Below are 19,841 nucleotides of genomic sequence, written 5' to 3'. Positions count from 1 at the left end.
ACACAGGCTAGTATGCATTCAAACACTGTACTTATTCTTGTGCTATCACCTGGATGTCACATCTACATCTGCTCTTGGGGCAATCCCTGTCATGCAAGTAGATTCTCTCCTGCTCTTCTGCATTAAAAAAATTTTCTACACCATGAAGCACCCATTGGGTTTCCAGGCCACACAGTAAAGGTACGGAACAAAGTATCTACAGGACTGTTCGGTTGGCTGTAAAGAGATATTAAGTGAATCAGAATTTAAACTAAGCATCTAGAGTTCTCCATCGTCCAGCTGTTCTGCTGTATTTAGTTTATGTGAACACACTGCTCTTTTCAAAGAAAAAAGTTCCATTACTACCAAAACATGGCAATACCTACTCGTCGTTGAATGTTGAGGTTGATGCTTGCTGTGTATGTTCTAATGCAGGTGACTATTCCTAGAAAACTAGTGGCTCAAAATCAAGTGCAGCTGCCCATTTCTGACCTTTGTAATTAAGAGTGTTGTGGACATTTGTACTACTCATGGAGCTAAAGAAAGAAGGTAAGAAACAGGAATCAGCAACCCAGCTCTTCTGTGGGTGAATATACAGCTAAGTTTTGGTGTTGTTTTTTAACAGCAACCATGATTTCATGTATTAAATAACTGCATTTAAAACTGGAGTAACATGTATGTAACTTGTCATTGCATTCATACTGTAATTACTACACATGATAAAATAACTTCACAACACATTCAGCCATACACTACTTCAGTAAGAATAACCCATTTAATTTCTATCGCAGGCACACAGGCCCTATAAATGTAATAGCAATAATAACAATAATATACTATAATCCCCAATAACTGTGCTGTGGTCATTCACAAAAAAACCAAAGAGGTCCCAACATTTCCGCAGACACCTTCCACTGTCTGAAATTAACCACTTCTAAGAGGCTGCATCACAGACCTCACTTCTAACTCTGACATAAACTGACTTTGGTGGGGATTATAGCAATGTTAGCATCGTTACTGTAGTCTACTGATCTACAAACTGCCTTCTTTAAAGCCATGATGGATACAGCACGTGATATATCACTCGTGTTCTCTGAAACTTAGACACCCTGACAAGAATAAAACTATGACAGTAACACAGTGGCAGCACAAAGACAGGCTAGACCTTGCATAGTGTTCATGACCTTATTAGTAGAGTAACACCAGTACCAATTCACACAGGACACAAAGCAAGGCGAAGGAAAGAAGCTGTCAGAGAAAGCAAGGCTCTAGTCACAGTACTGTTGGTACTACTTTTCTTTTTCTACTTCTCTAAGACTCTGGCAGCTTTATAAGGAGCCTGACTCCCAGAACTTGCGCACATCTAATATGAAGTCAGGAAAGTGTGTTCAACAGACACAGTGGAGACACACGCTGTTGAATTATTTTTCTTTCATCACTGAAGGATTCCCTGCTGGTTGTAATCAAGATCCATAAACTTGCAACTTAAGTCAGTCTGAATGCTGTGATCCCAGCCCCATTTATTGCTGCTAAATTCAACCATATCTACACATCCACTTGTGTTCTGATCTACTGTGCAAGAGCAAGAATTATATGAGATTCACTTGGTTAACTTTTCAATGTCATGATGTGATGATACAAGGCAGAAGCTCTAACCCAACAGACAGAGAAAAATGAAACTGGACAAAGCTCTACACAGAACCATACTGTGAAGAATGACCCTGAACTGGTCCCCGGGGAATAAGCTGAACTACTTAATAGATCTTTTTTGTCTCTTAACTTACATGATGAAACGTCCAGTTAGTATTTGAGCAAAGTATGACAACAGTCAAAATCTTCCTCTGACAAACACATACTCTAAAATTCAAGAAATTTACAGTTATGTAACATTTTTGTTTCTTAAAAAAGCGAAGTGAAAACAAAAACATAAATGTCTTCAAATGGAAATAAATGAAACATCAATTTTATCGGACTGTACAGCCCCTTATAGACAATAACTTATTTTAGCAATGTGACAGCTAGTATTGCTGCAGTACATTTTTTACACATATGCATGTAAAGATCGGAACATCTCCTATTGTCTGATAACTCATTGCTCAATTAATTGGTTTGTGTTTAGCAAAGTGGCTATTTCTCAGTGGGGACTAACAACACGCCAGCTATGAACTTTAAAGTAAAACCAATTAGTTAACAGTAAAGAAATGATCTGTAAGGCATCTTAAAGAATGCAAATCTTCATTATAAACTGCTGAATGGAAATGTACAAATCGAAAGATGGCAGCAGGCAAAGTTTTTTTGCACAGAGAAGAAAAATATGTACAAACCTAGCTTTCCCTCCAGCTTCACAGCAGTAACAGTATATTGGAAGAGACAGACTTCAGATTTTTTTTTCTCTCATCACTGAGAAGGATACCCTGCTGGGTACAATCAAGACCCATAAACTCAGGGCTTCAGTCAGTGTGAATGCCGAGATCCCACGACTGGCCTTGCTTAGAGATACTAGTTTCAGACCCATGCTTGGCATCCCATTAACTTCACACCAGTATAAAGTAGTGAAGCATTCAGCTAAATTTAAGCCATTTACATTACATTTCAGTAAGTATGGAGTGGATGGCTTAAAGCTGTAAGGCCAAGGTGTTGCACAGACAAGCAGTGAGAGAAGTACTCTCATACCTCACAGCTTTCATTTCTCTATACCCTTGTCTCACAGGCACTGTCAGAAATCAAGCCTGTCTGATAGAACTCCCTAGCACCTGTAAAACCTTCCTTTATTATAAGCAATCAAGCTGAAATTTTCATATTATTTGACAATATTTTACCCGCATAGTTGCATTCTCTGAGAATTCCCGTTCCCTTCTTTATTTTGCCACATACACATCACTGTGATAATTCCTCTTCTATATATTGATGATTTTCTTTTACACATTTGTTGTTCATATGTTATGTACATCAAAATGTCATTAAATGCCAGGGCAGGAGCAACAAGATAGCTATATGTACTTACTCTGTGTGATTAATACTGAATGCAATCTCGCTCATAATATACTTGTGTACAATTTTACCTGTAAGTTATTACAAACGGTCTGAATATTTTCACTTCAAATTACCCTGAAGACGTCATAGTGTTTGCTTACTACTAATATAAGTCTTTCTATCTGTCACCATTTGTCAATGGTGTCTAGGCCAGAAAACATCCATCTGTACAAAGAGAATCCCCCCTAAAACAGTAAATGATTTTAAAGTCGAAAGGGTATATTCAGGATGCTAACCTGAAGACCTCCAAGCATGGGACTCTCTCTGAAATCACTGCCAATTTCTTGGTGTAGAGACATCAGACATGACTACAGAACAAGAAGAATAACGCTTACAGTAAGAGTGCTGCATGTGAGCAAGTCCCAATGTGGCCAATTGCACATGCTTTCATGACAAAGTGCCCACCATCCTTAGCACAAGGAGCTCTGCAGCCTTTCCACCACGCTCTGACTGCAGAGAGCTCTTCATAGAATCATAGAATGGTTTGGGTTGGAAGGGACCTTAAAGATCATCTAGTTCCAACCCTCATGCCATGGACAGGGACACTTCCAGACGACATGCTGGTTCATATCCAGCACATCTTCATACCAATTTAGTTGCTGTCTTGAATGTTCATTTTTAAATGCACAGAGTAAGCTTGTTGAGGAAGCCACCATGTTTTCTTTGTTTATAGACAAAATTTGGCATAATCTGGCTTCTGAGGGAATTAAAAGAAATAAGAATTTGCCTGATTTAGTTTTCAAGTTATGGTGTTTTCCATAATACAATACTCTACATCAGTGCTTTTGGGAAATACTCGTAAGTTTTCATTTTTCTGCTTTTGTATTTCTGGATGTATTACTGCAATACATTCCCTCTTCAGATGTATTAAGGCTAGTGACATTTGCTGGCTTTGTGCAGATTTATGTTTGAGTGCTCTGTGGTTTATTTGCTCCTTTGGAAAACACTGAACAGCCAAAAAAATTAAGGATACTTAAAATAATATTAATTTTCAAAAGTGTACATTGCAGAAATTAACTCTGTCTTGTTATTTGGCTGTAAATGAAACCAAGAATTATAGTTATGACATGGAGTTTCCATGCCCACATAAGTCTTTCTCAATGTTCACATCATTTATGTGAATTTGTAGTTTGTGAAGTTGTGCTTAAAACCAAAAAAAATCCCCAAAACCCAGAAGATACACCAGCAGGACTTCTTCAGCTAGCATAGCCTGATCCTTCTCCTATTCTCTAAGATCATAACTCTTAGGCTTTTGATTCCCTTAGTCTTGAAACCATAAAAATCTTGTTTCTATAAGCTCTTTTATTGTTACCCACATAGTCAATAGTGTCATTTTCATTCATATCATTCTGTAGGGAAGTAAGAGGAAATGAACCAGACGGAACAGAGCTATAAATAAAATTCAGCTACCCTGTTCCAAGTGCCGATTCAACAGTATTCTTTTAAAACCACAAAAATACAGCTTGGGAATTATGGGAAGTTTTCTTCTTACTGGAGTTCTAAGCTTAGCTTTCATGGGGTGGCCACCCTTTATTATTGACTTGCCTGGATAAAAGATGCATTTGCTTAAAACTAGCTCTATGAGTACAAACAACAGAGCAGACTCACATTGCATGTACACCTTAGCTCATGCTTATGAGACAAAGAACTCAAGAATCATAGAATTCTTAAATACAAAGGATTCCACTTAGAATTACTTCATAATATAAAGAGTCTTTAGGCTAAAGAGGAAAATCTCAAAGCAAATGGATTACCATTGGTTTCTTACAGGCTTGCTGTGCAATACGATGGATTGTTTGCTTTACAGCAAGATAATGTTGTATAATACTAGTTACTTTTTTGTGTGGAATTCTGAAAAAAACCCAAACAAACCCCAAAACCAAAACAAACTGCACGAAGTCCGTGGGCAATTTTACTGGGCTGACAAAACACTGCAAATACCAGCTTTATGTAAATCCTTAGGAACAAAATAGGCCTACTGGTGCTCTGCTAGAGACACGTGGGCAGCAGCATTTATCCTTCTCTCCAGCAGCCTGACACGGGGGAGCCAGTTTCACCCAAACTTGGCTGTCTGCGGCAGTGGAGGCGAGGTCCTTATGACCCAGCATGACTAAGCCACCGGAGAAAACACAGCAGCAGCAGTTGTTGGGAGACGGAGCAAGAGAACCAGTGGGGGAAATTGCAATGCATGCAAGGAAACACTGTGAGAGCTGCACATCCAAGGAGGGAGACAGGGAGCAGCTTCAGCAGTTTCATGACTGGGCACATGTTCTTTGGGAAGATGCATAGATAAAAACTCACCTGACAAATGCTGGCAGCTGGTAAGCTCGCTAAATTGCCTGTCGCTACACAAGGGCATGGATCGCAGTTAGTTTTCCACAGGTTACTCTGAAACCTAGCAGCTGACCTTCATTTGCTAACGGTTATGGATCTCTCTTAATTTTATATTCCCCTTGCTATATAAAGGAGCAAGATAGCAATTAACACAAAACTACAGATAAACATAACTAGAGAGGTGATACAGACAAATGCTGGCAAGAGTCAGCTTAAAATCTTCTCCAAAATAGAAAATTTGTCTTAAAGAATCCTTTTGCTTCTGCCTACATACATACAGCTCCGGGATGAACAGAGGAAAGACTCTTAAATGTAAGAAAACAAGAATGGCAGTCTTGTGTCAGGCTGCAGGCCCACCTAGCCTGTGTCCTATCTCGGACAGCTGCTCCCCACAGATACCTGGTGCAGAATCAAAGACAAGGCATTCATGGCACAATCCTCCCCATGGCATCTTGTCTTAACTTTTGGCCATTGATATTTTAAAGGGACTTCCAGAGTCAGAGGTAGCATATGGAACATGCCAATACCTGCGAAAGGACTTCTATTTCATGAGTCTGTTTCAATCCCTTTTTGATCCTATTCACAATTCTGCTATCTCTGATATCCAGTTAATTCACAATTAATTAAAAAAAACCCCAAACCACTTACGGATGAAAATGTGACTAGGTGCCTCCAGTTCTAATATCCCAAGAAACAGTGAAAAACATTTCACTAGTCACAACACCATGCATGAGTTTTGAGAGTCTCTAGCATTGCCTCTCTCCTCTTTTGCAAGCAAGTAATTCTTATTCTATCTACCATCATCCTGTACGGAGGCAGTCTGTATCTCTGATCATCCAGGCCAGATCTCTCTGAAACTTTTCTGGTTTTCTTCATATTCTTTTTGAGACTAAATACAGCATTCAGGATGGGGGTACCACATGTTGACTCTTCTAGTGGCATAATTATTTTTTCTGTTTTCTTCTCTATTTTCTCCCTAATATCTAATGTTTTACATCCCTTTAAAATGTTACCACCATGTATGTGTAGTGAAGGTGCATATATAACCGCCAGCTATAGATACTCTGAGGAATATATAGAGCTAAACATTTTGTATATCGACTGCACCAGCTGAGTCCAAAACCACAGCCTTACAGGCAGCCATGGCCAACAGAGGAAGGCAGGTAAGTTATGCGCATCATTGTTCTGAACAGCAAACAAATGGGTTCCTGCATTCTGAAAATCCCGTTGGAGAAGTGTGCTCTTCAGAGCAGTACTGGACTTCTTGGCCACAAGCATATACACTATAGCTGAAAGGCCATTGAGACACAGACTATTCAGATTCACCCTGTCACTGATACTACAGGAAAGCCTTGAAAAACAGACATGGGTTTATTTCAGACAGTGTCTTCTTTCTTGGGGAGTCCAGTTACGCCTTCAATGCTGCCTGACTTCCACATAGAAAGTAAGTTTCACAAGCAGATATTTCATTTTTTGCAGAAACTATCAGTGCCAGTGAGCATCACTTGAGTGTCCCTTACCAAAGCAAACCATTTTTAATACTAAGACAGGCAATCACCAGCCAAATCCTCAATATGTACTTTTGTAAGGAAATCCTAAATGCGAAATTAAGTTTCTTATTTTTGATGAAATGGTCGTCTCCCTTCAATCTATTTCACAGTGACTAGATGATACTGAATGGAAAGCAGAAGCAACCACAGAAAATAAAAGCTTGTGCAAAAATGCTATAAAAATGTTCAGAAAGCTGCACAGAAAAGTACATTTTGATTGCTGTAGGTCTCAAAGCTTTTAAGCATGCGTATGTCTGTATAGCTTGCGAGTGAATATTCCCTTAGAAATTTCTAAGTTTCATTGTATTTCCAGCAGTGTGGTTCATTCTTTTTCTGTATCTCGTTGCCCAACTTGATATTTTCAGCTGATGCCTCTGTAAAACAGAATTTATGAAGTATATGCAAAGAGCCTGTCCAGACAGTCCTATTCACATTTGTGAAGTGATGAGTTGGAGCCAAGTGCCATGAAGACTCTGTGATTTGATAATTAACGCAACCCATGGATTTGCTAAAGTATAACTGATGCTGTATTTTACTACCCTCTCCTAGCCATTCATCCTTTGAATTAGGGTAAGTGGATAGATCTCTAAGTTATAAGGAGTAGGTTGTGCTGAAATAAAGCATTAATGAAAATGAGAATTTAATGATCTGGAGAGAAACCTGACAGTACAGTGAAAACCACAGGGGAGCAACAACACTAACCCTGAGCATCTCACCTGTAATTAAAGTGCTGGTAAGTCCAGGTATCACTGCTCATTAATATTCAACTGTAAAAACAGAAGACGAAGAGGCAAACATGGAATAACAATATTGGGTCTGTCCTCTCTCCATACACACTCGCTTCTCACTTCCCACGTGGGACAGTAGCCTCTCAGACCTAGGCCAAGCCAAGCACTATGCTGCAAACTGTCGCAGACAGGCCAAAGTAGCCATGCTTTGTGGTAGTTTAAGGGAGGGGAATTTTCTGCTCCTGCTAATTTATTCTGTGCAAAGAAGTTGGTATCTAAGGATGAGCCTTTTGTGATATCATGCATCACTGACAGACACTCCAGAGATGAATGATATTTAAAAAACCAAGAACTACTTGTTGCCCAAGGCATGTGCTAGTTTGTTGCCACTTTGTTTCACACATAATGGCTCTCTTAGCTCCAACAACCCAAAAATAAAGCAATGAAACACACTCTGCAGATACCTTTGGGGCCCTCATAACACTCCAGGAATGGGGAACCTTTTTGAGCCCCATCACTGGTAATACTCTCTGATCTGTTAAGGCACACATTCCACCACTGCCGTGAGTGGTGCCGAGCCTTGGGGATGGCTGGAGGGTAGTTCCTACAGTGTAAAGTTAGATTACACTAAGTGTCTGAGACTGCAGTAATCTTTGTAAGAACCGTAAGCTTCCAGGGGTGACACCTGTGTATCTGTCTAACTGTGGAGGCAAAAGCCAAGCTTCGGACATCAGCCCCTCAGACCAACATTGTTGGCACTTTGTCCCAATGTCGTGGCACTGCCAGCCTACTCTGGTTCCACACTGCAACAGCTCCTAGCCTGTATAGGCTTGGACATATTTGCTTCACTGAATGAACCTCCTCCCCTCACCTGACTGCACGGCCCTGGCTAAAAGGAACAGAGAGCATGGTCTGAGCTGTGCTGTGCTTGCCATGAAAGGCCAGTGTGGCAGGTCTTCTCATAAACAGGGGAGGAGACCTTGCAACCATTCACAAAGTATGTAAGCCAACCACATGGATCAACACATCAAGAAAGCTCACACAGTTACACCCCTTTTGTGAAAAACATGCTTAGTCTTGAAAGAGAAACACAACTCGACTCCAACTCAGACAGGTGAGCCAAAGCTTACACCCTCCTTAGACGCCTGCCTCTGTCCACATCTTCAAACTCAACCAGTCTTTCGGCATTTATGAATCCAGCTATCACCTGACCCTTCTCTTTACAACACTGGTAGAGGAGTTGATTGGTTAATGGTACTGGTAGGTCCAACTATCTCATAATAGCTCATAGTATCTCATGCTGTTACTTGAACCCTAAGCCTATATACTTTTTCTATGCAACAATCAAGTATTAATTCAAGAAACTAGCATGACTAGTTGCCTGGGGCAATGAGCAATAATGTTGCTATTACCATGTTTCAGTGCAAAAAAGGAGAAAGGAATTTGAAGAATATGACTCTGCACATTCATCCATTTCTGACCACTGAATGAATGCTTATTTAGCTTTAAAACTTCCCCAATTTTGGCAGAACATAGAAGCAGTATGCAAACATTTGTGAAAGAGGAAGCCAATCAGACTGAATAACCAGAGAGAACAAAATGGGGAAGAGCCAAGAGCCTTTCTCACACTTGGTACAATACACCTGGTAGCAGCCTATTTGGCAATGCCCCTTGCATGCATACCCTCAGACTGTGATGCAGAGCAACACCAAAAACACGTTTCCAGCAAGCCATGGTGAGCATCCTGCAGTCAGGACAGGGAGATGCCCCACACTGCTGCAGGCTCATACCTGCCTTTGTTGAAATTAAGTCCACTGCTTCACACAAAAACCTGGAGAGCACTCCATTGAGGAATGCTAGGGTTACTTAGCAAAAACTTTGTCATCTTGTGTTGGTATAAATAACTTTCTGCTTGTTTTATTTTTGACAGTAAAACCACTAGAGATGATGCTATGACTGGAAATCTAGACAGCATCTAAATGTTCAAGGATTCTGAATTTGAGTATTTCTCCTATTGCTTCTTTTATGGGAACTATTAACTGTAATTTAAGCCCAAAATGTTAAAAGTGGTATACAGATTTAAGGGTTCTTTCATACCAATTAGGAATAATTTCTAGCTGCACTTCAATGAATAGGCTTTTACCTTTTGTTACAGTGGAAAAATCACTTATCCACTGTAGCATAGGACATCTGCATAGATTTGTTTCTTATTATCTTTAATGGTATTGGCAAATACAGAGTTAACACATTTCTGCTAAATATATCTGCAGTTGTTGGAATACCATCTTCTAAGAAAATTACAAGTTTAAGTATTCAGTTAAACCAAAGTTACAATTTAATTAACATACTAGTAAAATATTCAAAGATGATGTCACCTCATCATTCACACTGCACTTGGAGGCATAAAGGAAGATCCTCTGACTTGACTCACAAGCAACCTAGAAATATCATGATTGCAATCTCTAACGTGCTGGAAAATGCTAAGATATGAAAGGCCAATCTGTGCTTTCTTAAAGGAGTTTTGTTTCTACTGTTCCTAAGCTCTATTTTCATTCCCTTCCTCAATGTGTAACTGATTGTGCATACATAGAAAATATAGCTCAGCACTGATAAAAAAGGCTTAATTATTTAATTTCAAAATTTTAACTGTCTATAGAGGAATAACGGAGAACAATGTCAAATATTCACTATCACACGTTTCATTGGTGGTCTTTGTCAAACACTAAGGTTAACCTAAAATGGAGAGTTAAATGATATCCCCCACCCCATGATTTCTCTACACTGTCTCCCTGAATTGTCTAGTCAAGTCAGTTTGTGTGGGCTGTGACCTCTTAGTTCTCTGCAGGCCACAAGATATGACCTTATGAAAATTGTTTCTCCTTTTTCTGCCACTGTGAAGCATATTCTTAGGTTAGTGGAGAAGAAATTTTTGAGAGTTATCACCATTTTTGGAAAAACAAATTCAACTATCAGATCAGAACAGAAAAGGCAATTTGCCTATCATTACTTTGTATGTATATATTGTAAAGATCTTTTTCTGCTCTAAATGGCAAACTGAAAAGAAAGGCTAAATGTTGGCTTGCTTTTACCAATTCTGTACATCATCTCACATGGCAAGTATCCACTGATGAAAGACAGCAGTAGCTGTGGATGTCAGCATCTAGAAGACATCTGCTAACACAGAGGAATGAATTGTTGAGAAAATCATAGAATCATAGAACAGCTCAAGCTGGAAGAGACCTTGAAAGATCATCTGGTCCAACCTTTCACGGGAAAGGAAGGCTAGATGAGATTATCTAGCACCCTGTCCAATCACACCTTGAAAACCTCTAATGACGGGAACTCAACCACATCCCTGGGGAGGTTGTTCCGGTGATTAACTGTTCTCGCTGTCAAAAATTTCCTCCTCATATCAAGATGAAACCTCTCCCAGTGCAACTTGCAAATGTGTTGCCCCTTGTCCTCTCCATGTGGCTCCTTGCGAAGAGAGAGCCTCCATCCTCTTTCTAGCTGTCATTTAAGTACTGGAATACTGTGATGAGGTCCTCCTAAGCCTTCTCTTCTATAGGTTGAAAAGGCCTAACTCTTTCAGTCTTTCCTCACAGGACACATTCTCCAGCCCTTTCATCATCTTTGTGAACTCTCCATGGACCCTGTCCAGTCTGTCCGTGTCTTTTTTGAATTGTGGGCACCAGAACTGGACACAGTATTCCAGGTGCAGCCTGATAAGTGCTGAGTAGAGTGGGATGATCACACCTCTGTTTCTGCTAGTAAAGCCCCTGAGGATGCAGCCCAGGATCTGATTTGCCTTCGTTGCTGCAGCGGTGCACTGCTGATGCGTGTTCAACTTGATGTCCACCAGGACGCCCAGGTCCCTTTCAGCAAGGCTGCTCACCAGCCACACAGACCTTAGCCTGTACTGGGCTCTTTGGTTACTTTATCCCAGGTGCAACACTTTGCACTTGTCTTTGTTAAACTTCATACTGTTCCTGCCAGTCCACTCCTCCAGCCTGTCTGGGTCTCTCTGTGAGATGGCTGGCTCTCCCTTCTGACATGTCCACCTCACCGCCCAGTTTAGTATCATCATTTACTACACTAAAATGAACAAGGCAGAGCAAGAGCCCCATGGTGTTCTTATACTGCTGTCTCCACACAGAACAACAAATGAGCTCAGGCCTTAGAGAAGTTGAACTAAACATAAACACCACACCTGGAACCCAATCTCCCATGCTATGGCATTCCCAGGACTTTCCACATCCCTGGCAATTGTCTTTGCTGCCCATCCCTCCACACACAGAGCCCAGCTGCCAGCTGCATTCCAGACTCCCACTGGTTCATGCAATATAACAGTTAATGAAACGTCTACAAGCATGGCTGTGCTGCAGGATGAATCTCACCCATCAGTGACATGATGCAGGTCCTCTTCTGTGTAGTTGTGTCACATGCTTCAATTTTCCTGCTACCTTTGTTACTAACAGAGAATTGGAAAATTATTGCTGGGGAACCATCTGCCATCTCTCATAATCACAGCTTTGAAGAGTACTATGTAGCCTTTATCACGTGAGGCTTCATCAGATGATCTCTTAGCTGATGCCGGGAGAGCCTCAACCGCTTGTCTCAGCTCAGTAAACTTCCTAACTAGGTTCTAAAGGTTACAAAATGTAAGAAATGTAGGCAGATTCACAACATCCATAAACGAAAGTTATCTCATGTCCTCTGTTCCCTGTCCTATCATAGTACTGTCCTGGAAGGGTAACCAAAAGGTAAAAAACTGTATTTCAAAAAAATCCATAGACAACTGTGATGCCTCCATGACTATGGAGAGATTAGAAGAAACATTTAGACCAAAGTTCTGCAATGACCAAAACCATGTATTTTTTGGATCCTAGTGTCCTTTCTCTTCCTTCTCTCTTCTTTCTAAATACCAATAGCAATCTGAAAAAAAACCAATCACAAAAGCTACTCAAGTTCTCAAGCTGTCTGGCATTTTAAGCAATAAAATGATGTTTTACATCCAACAACTCTCTAGCAAGAAACACCCGAGACTCTCTAATGTTAATGCAGCTATATTAAGAGGATTCGCCCCCAAACCTTTGACTATATTCTGAAGGGAAAACTGTTATTATTGAGCACTGTTTTTATCTTTATTAGCTTTTTCTTTACTAGCTCTATCCTCTTTTTTTTTCAGCTCCACTTCAGTGACCATATATAATCATGGAAATTTATTTTACATTCAGCCTTTATATTGTTCCCTGGCCTCTTTGGGCTGCTTCTAGTACCTCCCTACTCGCTGTTCCAGAATATATTATAAAAGCAATTTTGGTCAACTGCTCCCACAAGAGTGGGTTCTTGTCAATGCATTGCATTGATCTAGCTAAATGAAGGAAGGGGACTCTATTCATGTTTCCCTCATGCCTGATGCACAACGCCACCTCAAAGAAATTGCTTTCAAGTGCTTTATTTTGACTGTGGTAACATAACTTTTATTTTCATTGGGTTTTTCTGCCTTACAAAGTTATAAAGATTTCCTTTGGAAGATTAAAAAACAAAGTCTGAAAGAATTAAATTGATTAGAACTGGCTCTCAAATGATCTAGTAAGGGTTCTTCTAACTCAACTCTTATTTGCTGTGGCATCATCAGTTAATATGCAGAGTGCAGTTTCAGCTCATCCTCTCGTACACACTGTACATGCACACAGTTGCACCAGGAATTAGAATGCATGCATCTACAAATAACACAAAGTTTGTGCAAAACTTCAAGTCAATTAGGCTCATCCATGCTACTCAAATGCATAAAGAAGGTACCAACTGAATTTAGTTTGCTCTCTATTGCACACAGATTAACAGGCTGGTGACCACTTCAGTACTAGTGCAGCTATTTTGTAAATGCTTTAATACTGTAGCATCCCACATTTAAGTGCATGTACTGCGATTCTGCAGTATAAATCAAGAAATCAGCCTAAAACAACCATCTGGCATGACTGGAAAAAAGGCTGAAATATGCAGAAATGCACTGATGTCAAGTCAAGAGACTTAAGAACTGTGACACCAGTTAATTAAAAGTTAAGCTCAGTAGTAGTCATTTGGGGTTTTTTTCCCTCTTTTTGTTTCCCAGAGCATCATTATTCTATTGCAGAAATGGTTTCCTTTTAGCCACCACCATTGTGTGCAGTAGGTTAGTCTCAGCCTGGATGACAAAATATTTCATAATTTATAAGGGGTTTTTGTTTATTTTGTTTTTTTTTTTCCCCCCACACGTTTATGGGGCTTTAATGCCACTACTTCCACCTGCAAGAAGCCAGGTACCTTCCTTATATTCCTCAGAGTGCAGTAAAAACAAACTGTACAGAAGGCAGGCTCCTATCAAAAGCTGGATTGTAAAATATAATGCAGGCAGGTTGGAAACATGCAGCTTGTAGTTATACCTATAACAATAACTTACAATACGTATTGCGGAATACACAGAAACCAGTGATAATAATTGAGAGATTATCCTTATATGGGAAATTATGTTACATAGATCCTTCTTTGTCCCCCAAACTATTTTGAGCTGAAAATGCACTTAATAAGAAACATGGGATGCAGGATTAGAGTGTGCTACAACATGATAATCAGATGTAGAATACTCACATTTTGTTTTTCACTTTCATTTGAAAATATTTTGTGTTTGTCTTCATTCTGGCCTTACTTTCTCTAGTCCTGCTTGCCAACTGATGTAAATCTCACCATTTCTGGGCCAAACGGATAATACAGCTGCACAGGAGTCATGAGAGCACTTTCAAATGTATACTGTGCTGTCACACCTCCACGCTGTCTCATCCTTGGTAACAGTAGAGGCAAGCTTGCAGCACAGAACTCAGTGAGAATGTTGCCTCTGGCATTTTCAACAGGAGTTGGTAATGTCAAGGAAAGATTATTCTAGCAGGACAGGCAAGCCTGGCTCTCTTCTCCAATGTTACAAATAAATGGTGAAACTGCATTATGAGTTTTGCATTGCTTTTATAAAACTGTCTTAGAGAGGACCACTGAAATTGAGAAGTGCTATTTCAAGATTTTACACAAGGTTCTGAAGTGCAGGGGGATTATTGTTTGGTTAACACACGAAATAAGACAACAGGGATTTCCTATTAACAAGGAACAGAACTGCAGTATTTGGAATGGTATGATAGTACTTTCAACATCGTCTCAGACTTCCCATGTGCTTTCATTTCCCCTCCTTTGGCATTTGGAAGCAAGAGAGAAGAAAGGCTAGCAAATCGGCCTTCAGGTACCAGCAAAAGAATTCTAGGGCTGACACATAAATACTTGTTCTGGGACAACTCCTCAGAGCTCCATGTTTCTTTCTGCAATCAAGCTTACCAAATAGAACTTCCCTCAGATGATTCTTCCAACTACTCTGACAGAAAACTAACCTTGTTATATTTATTGACAGAACATTGAAATAAATACTATAGGTCTAGAGGTAAAGTTTCAGTTCATTGATTTTTTTTTTTAAGGAAATAACAAATGCTCTTTACTCCCCTTGGCATATTATGCTGGGAATAATCTGAAAAAATGCTTACTTTGTTCAAAATGCATCTCAAAACCAACTTCTTCCAGTCCCCAAAGAGCAGGCACCCTTTTGAATGAATCTGATCTTGAGCAAACAAGCAATTTGCAATTTTAATTGTTTGCAGAATTCTCCTTCTGTGCTTGTTCAGGAAATTAAAAGAAACCAGTTCATGCTTTTATCTGCAGCAGTGAGAAGACATGAAGTTTGGGGGAATGTAATTTGTTTCTTAGGGAATGAGTAGGGCTTAAAATCAGCTATTGGTAGTTTAATACATTTCACTGAATCTTTCAGTACCCTTCAGTACTTGCTCCTAGTAGACAGCTTCTTCCAAGGCTTGTAGTCAAAATGCTAGTTTAGCCAGCATCCTTACTGCTCATAACTCTGCTCTGGAACCTTAGAGCAGTATCATTCATTTGGAAGAGAGTGGGATGAACGATAGATAAACTAAAAGAGTTTTGGGGCCAAGGAGGAGAAGGGTACAGTGAAAAAGTACTGAGGGCCCTTGAGTGTACGGGAAGAGACTATTTGAAAAATTATGCATAGGTCTGAGAAAAATGTATGCAGCTGAGCAGAATTTTGCTCTGTTTTGCTAAATATGGTATGAAAAAGCTTTTCACAAATACGGCAACACTGAGATGCTTAAATGAGACTGTTTCTCTTCAACAGCATAAACCACCACACACAATTAGCCAAATGGCCTCTTTTGCAAGATATACAGGCAACACACCAGTATTCAGTCAAATATCCTCCTAAGGCAGGTTCTCTGACTTCCTAAAGACAATAATTTGAAATAATATGAGATGATAAATGCAAATGTATTACAGTGCAATGCCATAAAGCTCCCCAAAACACTGTCACTTTCATTATCCAAACAGCCTGACGTTACCTATTTCACTATGAGGACCTAAAAAGACACTAATTTTTTTAGAGGTTTTAAAACCTGAAACTAGACCTTGGAACAGAAACAAACAGAAAAAATCCCAACCCAAACAACCAAAGGATACTACAGTTAAAGTCTATACCACATGTGAAAGCACACTGCAGAAATGCTACAAGCTGCATCTCAATTTTATTTACCTTGAGGGTCCCTCACTAAGTCAAAAGCATTGCTAAAATTGTGAGGAAGCTTTCTGTGATTAGAAGACCAATGCCTAGTTTGACCAGAGACAGAATATGATTATACTCCTCCCACAGGACCAAGCATGAACCTCATCTGTATATGGCTCCTAGCTAACGAACATTGCTACTGAAAGTAACTTATTCTTTGCCAGAGGTTATATCCAGTGTCTTTTCTGTGGACATTATGTATAGAGACTTTGTACGCTACTGAAAAAAGAGACACGTGAAGCCTTCTGGATAGTATCTGTTCATGAAGAACTACAGGATTCTTTTCAGCTCTGTTCACTGTTAGAGCTGTACTTACTTACTGAGCATGCAGACTCAGAATTCTTGCCATAAAGAATTGTTCTGTACAAGTTTTGCAGCAATAATGATTTCTTCCCAGCATACTGTGTTTTGACTAACCTTGGAGAATATTTATGAATTCATAGTCTATGACTCTGTTATATGTAGATTAAGCCACTGCTTTTGATGCAATTTTTCCTACTGTCATTGTAAAACTATTAAAAAGAATAAACATTTATTAAGAAAGGAAAACAAAAAGTACCTCTTACTGGCAAAGCTGGTCGTCATTTGGTGTTCATGGTTCCTGGTTACCCACTAACTGCCCCTCACCGGAGGTGCATACGGTTTTCCCAAATATTGGTGAAGGCTCTTTTAATGGTCTCAGTGAAAATGTTTTGGAAACAAACACCAGCGTAGTTTCTTTTTGCTGGCTGTTTTGTCTCTGTTTGCTCAGTATCTGCGTACACACACATGGACAGGGGAATGCCCTACATTTCTCAAACACTTCCATTTAAGACAGCACAGACTCTTTGCACTGTGCTATTTGTACTTCAGAACGTGGAGGGTTAGTATAGGAAGAAGTGGAGAACAGTATGGTCACTGTTTCTAAAACCCTTTTCTGACCCTTAAGTAAAGGATCGCAGTCCTTCTCACAAGCAGTATACAAACTTGCTTCATGTACTGACTTGAGCATATATTGACTATCAGTGCATAACAGTATAAAGTATTCTTTGTAAAAACAGAAATCCTTCAGGATCTATGCATGACCTTTTAACATCTATATTTACTAGAAAATATAGAACAGAATAGTTCCAGTTGGAACTGTTATCTGGTCTGGTAACAAACTTAAAGGAAAGTGGTATTATCAACATACACTTTGGGCCTTGCACACTGCCACCTCGTGGTAAATCAGACCCGCACTCTAGAACTACATGAGCCCCAAACACTAAACATCCTCTTAAAACTTCAACGTGAAAAGGCAACAATAGTTCCTGGCATCATCTCCTAGAAACATCAATGAGCCAAAATAAGCATGTAAGTTATACAAACTCTGGTGTTACTTTCTACTTCAAAGGAACTGTTCTTCTTGCATCATGTAGCGGCTGCCTCAAAAGACCAACTCACTAATTTCAGGCTTTTCTGTACACAGACAGCATCTGTTACATTGAGGGTCTATAAATTCCTACTGCACCATTCATGACAGAGTCATTAAGAGGGCTGTATACTGAAAGGTAGATCATTATTTAAAATGCCATTTTAGATAAAGCTAAATTGAAGCAAGGCAGTCAAATGACTTTTCCGAATTCCCAGATGGGTAGAAATGGAAATAGGAACCACTGGAGCTGACTATGGTAACATTAACACTAGACCGAACTTGCATTATATACAGTGAATTTGAAATCTTCACACTGGAATAAGGGCAAGACACTTGCTTGTAAGGAAAAAAGAGAAGGAATATCTTCAGGAAATTGAAAACCAAGCATTACTACATCTCCCTGCACATGTTGGAAGTCCTTCCAAGGTGGTGCCAACACCCTTTTGCTTGCTGGCATGCTCATCAGTGAAAGCACTGTTGCTACAGCAGAGGGTTGGATTAGTCCAGTGGCTAGCCCATTCTCCTGCACTGCAGTAGCAGCTTTGGAGCAATACTGTACATAGATGCAGTATAGTGGCATCTTCAGCATTTATGTTGCCCCTGTAAGTTGGGGACAGAGGAAATAAGCATGTTTTACTTGCATGATGCTGTGCTTTGTATCATACCAAGTCAGATAAATCAGGATGTGGATTTCACTCTGCTTAGCTCCTCAGACCATACTCTACAGCACTGTATCACATCTACTGATAAATGCAGTCCCTTTGTACATACGTAAATAACAGCTGTTGATGATGACATCTTAGTGATATCTTGGAGAGAAGCTCTTAAAATCTGTGAAAATATGAAATACAGAGACTAAAACTAATGAGGTAGACTGGAGAACTGTTCAAAAGGGGTCTGTCCTAATGCCAGTGCCAGTAGTCATAACAGCAAAATCAGGAAATATGTAAGTGAATATACCAAGCCAAACTAAATCTGCATACAACTCATGACTATGTGTCTAACAGAGACTAATAGCACACACACAAGAAAGACTGCAATAACCACAGAAACACTGATTCCCCTAGATAATTCCTGACCGCCAGCAACCTGGTGCAATTCCTTTCCTTCAGGAATTGGTCCATTCATTTTTGAAAACACATGGGCTTTGAACTGAGGTAAAAGAGAACAGAGGGATAGGTCACCATTTGGTGTGAATTGGCATAATTCCATGGAGATACACAGGTCTGCAGCAGGCAGCGAACTTGATCAGTGTGTTCAACAAAGAGAATCTGCACTTTGTGCATTTAAGAAGGAGCAACACCTGGGCAACAATATCAATTTAGGTATGTATTTACCCAAGTTTTTCCATAGTGTCTTGCTCCTCTATATCTCAAAGGTAGTTCACAAGAGTTGTTCAAATGATAAAAAAAGACAGCTATTGCCACTTTTTATATTTTGAAAATGTAGCATTGAGGACAAGTCAAGTATTTTTTGCAATACTTTTTCTAATAGTAGTTTTGGGGTTATGTGAATTTCTACTTGCACACGGACTTAATCACACTGCTGCACATTTTGCTTTCTAGAACCTCGGGTAACTGGCAGCACAAGGCAACCCTTTACAATGTAATACCTTATGCTGGGCCACCATACTGTAAGACCACAGAGTTGATAACTCACCTACCAGGACTTGACAGACTACACTGAAAATTGGAGGGGGAAAAAAAAAATAAAGAAAGAGGGGAGGGAGACAGAGAAATACATTTTTAAAGATAACCTGGAGGCAAATATAATATTTATACTTATTTATCCTCACAGCACAATCATAAGCCCCAAAACATGTCTAATGAGGTGGAATGGCAAAACGGCCATGAGTCCTACTTACTTGGCTTCTCGGTGGTCTCTTAGCAGTCACATGGATCTGTATTTTTCAACTATGTGACTGCTGCAGGCAAAACTCCTATAAGAGTGAGAGTCACAGCAAGTCCCTAACTCCCAGTGGTATTCATCCACAAAAATGCCAACCTAGGAAAAATGAGAAGACAGACAAAAAAAGTTCCAGGGGCAATTAAGCACTGCAGACAACTGTACTTAATGCTTCAGTCACATCTGCAGGTCATCCTCTGCTCAAATGAACTTTCATTCACAGCTTCCCTCAACTCTTCAAGCCTTCATAAAAAATCAGA

At 39.8% G+C, this 19,841-nt stretch overlaps 1 long non-coding RNA gene across 2 annotated transcripts in view; it reads right to left on the bottom strand.

Moving 5' to 3' along the window:
- LOC138689168 (uncharacterized) overlaps positions 1-19,841 on the bottom strand; it is a 127,713-nt gene that overhangs the window by 64,548 nt on the left and 43,324 nt on the right. Inside the window, exon 1 of one of the 2 annotated variants that reach the window (XR_011328020.1) lies at positions 19,541-19,661. The exons of the other annotated variant lie outside the window; for it this stretch is intronic. This is a non-coding gene — a long non-coding RNA (uncharacterized lncRNA). Of the gene's footprint in view, positions 1-19,540; positions 19,662-19,841 lie in introns of those variants that run through there. 2 annotated transcript variants of the gene reach the window in all.

Source organism: Haliaeetus albicilla, chromosome 16 (assembly GCF_947461875.1).
Source record: "Haliaeetus albicilla chromosome 16, bHalAlb1.1, whole genome shotgun sequence".
Classification (NCBI taxonomy): domain Eukaryota; kingdom Metazoa; phylum Chordata; class Aves; order Accipitriformes; family Accipitridae; genus Haliaeetus; species Haliaeetus albicilla.
Note: the sequence above shows the minus strand (reverse complement) of the source record. Positions and strands in the feature narration are given on the sequence as shown.